Source organism: Pavona decussata, unplaced genomic scaffold (assembly GCF_977016875.1).
Source record: "Pavona decussata unplaced genomic scaffold, jaPavDecu1.1 SCAFFOLD_6, whole genome shotgun sequence".
NCBI classification, from domain to species: domain Eukaryota; kingdom Metazoa; phylum Cnidaria; class Anthozoa; order Scleractinia; family Agariciidae; genus Pavona; species Pavona decussata.
In genome coordinates, this window is record NW_028145430.1 from 6238636 (window position 1) to 6242500 (window position 3865).

Below are 3865 nucleotides of genomic sequence, written 5' to 3' on the forward strand. Positions count from 1 at the left end.
CATGTTCAGGTTGGGAATAAAATCAATTTCGACGAGAGGCTTGCCAAACTCAAAAAAGTTCTAAATACTTGGTCAAGTAGACATTTAACGATCTTAAGCAGAATTGCCATCGTCAAAAACTTAGCTCTCGCCAAACTTGTTTATAGTTGTTCCGTATTAAATGTTCCCAAAGAATTTGTAAAAGAAGTCAACAGCAATATCTTCTCTTTTATTTGGAAATTTAAGCCAGATAAAGTCAAAAGAAAAACTCTGACCAGCCCAATAAGCCATGGCGGTCTTAATATGCTCAATTTTGCTGACGTTGTTAAATCGCTCAAGACTTCGTGGGTTAATCATTACTGTCTAGCAAATGACCGCCATTGGTGTGCCTTCCTTGATTCGCTTTTAGGTAAGGTCGGTGGAACTCTCTTATTTCAATGTAACTACGATCTTAAATTACTCGACCTCAAAAATCTCTCTGTTGTTTATAAAGACGTTTTAGCTGTATGGCAAGAGCTCAATTCCAAAGACCCACGAAACGCAAATGAATACAAACAAGAAATCATTTGGAACAATCGGTTTATAAAGATAAACGGAAAATCGTTTTATTATAGATCATGGGCTAATAAAGGCATTTTGAAAATAAGCGACCTCCTAAACATCCATGGCCAGTTCCTTTCGTTCGAAAACTTCAAATGCAAATATAGCGTTCGCTCTACTTTTCTCGATTATGCTGGTGTTCTTGCGGCAATCCCTAAAATTTGGAAAAGCGAAATCGTAGGTAATCTCACTAACGGCGATAACGAACCAGTTCCATCCCTTGACATCTCCTCTACAAAAAAGGCCCGTGTGATGCTTGCAGAAAGATCCTTTTCTCCCCCCATCGTTGAAATCAATCTTAGAAAACAAGGGTTGAATGTAAAGGCAGTATACGAGCTTCCTTTTAAAGTCACAGTCGAAAAAAAACTGAGGAGCTTCCAATTTAAACTAATTCATAACATCATACCCACTAATCACTCTCTTTACAAAATGAATATAAAGGCTTCTCCAGAATGTGAACGCTGCCTCTTTCCGAACAAAACGCTTATTCACATGCTTTGCGAATGCCCCGACGTTAAAATCTTTTGGAAAGACATAATGATGTGGTGGAATGCTAAGCGCTCTGACAACATTAGTCCTAGGAATACTGAAATCCTGTACGGTTACAAACCTGAAACGACCACCTTCTACGCGTTAAACCATTATCTTCTTATTGCTAAATATCATGTTTTTCTTGCAAGAAACCAGTCTGAGACTCCAAATTTAAAGGTCTTTCTTGCCTTACTAGCCAGCAAGATCAAATGTGAAAGACAAATAGCCATTAGAAATTCTAATTACGAAAAATATAGAGCTAAGTGGACCACTCTCAGCAACTACGATGCGTGAAGCACTTTAAGTATGAAAGTTGAGTAAGGGGAATCTTTTATTATCTCTTGTATGTGTGGGTGGGGTGCGTGTGTGTGTATGTGTGTGTGTGTTGTGTTAGCATTGTATGCAGGATGACGTAGCACGTGTATTTATTTCGTAATTAGTTAAAAAGAATACAAGCAATGTAAGTACAATTTCTGTAAGTAGGTCAAGCAATGTAATGTAATGTAGTAATAGTAGTGTAACTCAAATAGTCATGTAACGTAGTATTGTTTGTATGTGTCGTTGCTATGAATAAAAACAAACAAACAACAAAAACAAAAAAAAAACAAAAGCCACAGTCACACATCAAAATAAGGTCACTCCTGCATGTCATATAAGGAGCATTGACCAAAAAATGATGTGTCTGTGTGTAGGACTGGATGATACAATAAAAAGACGATGAGCTGCCAGTTAATTTTACCAAAAACTTTTTCCTTATATTTTATATACTGGAGCCATTAAAGAAAAATTTGGAGAATCCAAGTTTTTCAAGAAATGGGGACATATAAGACTTTCCCTTAGCCAAAAGTGTTCGGACTCAAAAGAGGAAATCAGTAAAAGTAGACCTTACTAAATCTCAGTAAGGGTTTATCAACACTTGCCTTGATTATTTTAGATACCATTATATACTAAGTATTTATTGACTGAGTCAGTTGGGCCAGGCGGGAGAATATTTGGCTCAAGGTCATGGCATACACGCCGAGCGCAGCTAGGTCCATGCACAATGACCAAGAGCCAAATATTTTCCTGTCCAGCCCAACCTGATTCAGTCAATAAGTGTTTTATCATATGACCTCTTTAGACTCCTTATGAGCACTGGGAAGTTGTAGTTTTTATAAGAAAATCTATGAATTTCCACAGAAAAATTATTGAATAGGTTGTTCCTATTTTTCCGTCTGGTTAAAATTACACGGTTTAAAAAGACGCATCAAAATCCTCTAGAATCGTGTAAGTGTGCCTAACAGCGCAATATGGCTTTCTCCGCCGCACATAGGGACATACAGGTCATATGTTAACAGTAATTTATACACCTGTTAACTACAATGGAATATTAAATTCATATATCATTGTCTGATTTCCTCCCTATCACTTCCACAATATTTTCTTTCTTTTATAACTTGCAATGACTATTGCTCTAAGTAAAATCACCCCTACTCATTCATCTTAAAAAAGCTATTTTCTAGTTTACAAAAGTAACCAGTAATGCTGGCTATTGGAGATGACCATCTGAGATATATATGTGTAAACAATACTTTCCAAGTAGACAGTTATAGATGCTGCATGTTTGAAATATTTAAAGGGGCAGTATGACACTATACTTTTACAAACACATTGAACTTTTAGATTGATGGCAGCGGCAAGATAATTAAGGGTGAAAATTCCTTTGAAAGGCTATTTTAATCGAAAGAAAATTGTTTATAGATGTATGCAGTGGCAGATGACTAAGATCACAGGTCACAGGTTACTAATGTACCTGATCATCTGATCAACTCTGTTTATATTACCATACCTTCAAGTGTTTTCCCACAAACATAACCAATTTCCAAGCAGTTAAATTAAAGGCATCCTGTAACATGTAGCAACCGTTTTACAGTTACTCAGTGGACAACATACAGTAGAAAACATGAACAAATCACGTGTCATTTAGTCGAGCGAAAGCGTACTTCTCTTGCTCTACTCGTCATGCAATGCTCCTCCATTGTGGAAGACAGTTGCATGAACAGACAAAGACCGGATGAATGAAAACTTTATTTCTCTTCAAATTTCAGATAGCATGAACTTTTGCCAATATATCCCAAGGAAATATCACAAAATAATTATCATTTTATGTAAATCTAAAGGGATAATTAAAGAGGCAACAATAATAAAACATTTTAAGGAAATGAATCCTAAGAAATAACAATTATTTACAATAAAGTTTAATAACAAAAGAACAGAAAGAACAGCATTCCTGATTTAAACAAATGAACTGAATATCCGATATAAGAGACTGGTTTGTCCAAGAACCATATATTTTAGTTGCATTCCTTTCATTTCTAAGTGGCTGGGTGACTGAAAATTTCCAGAGACGTACTTCGGGCACTAAGCTTACCAAATGGGAAGAAGGGTGCACAGCATGAGCTAAGTGCCACATAAGAAGCCTCCATTTTACTGCCCATTAACAAGGCAGGTTTCTTATTAAGTGTACAGCCTCGCTTGTTTACTGATGTCTTGCATGGACAAACCCTTGTTGAATTAAAGGATACGGCATGATATGGTGGCCTAGAGGAACTGGAGAAAAGATCTGACCTAAGTCCTCAGGACGAGCTCCACCCTGCCAACAGCCATATTTTTTGGAGCATTGCTAGAAATGAAGAGGAATCAGGGAATGTAGTGGCCAAACGAGTAACTGCGAAAGCAGGTTTGGAGGTGGGTCCAGGACAAGGAAGAACAACCA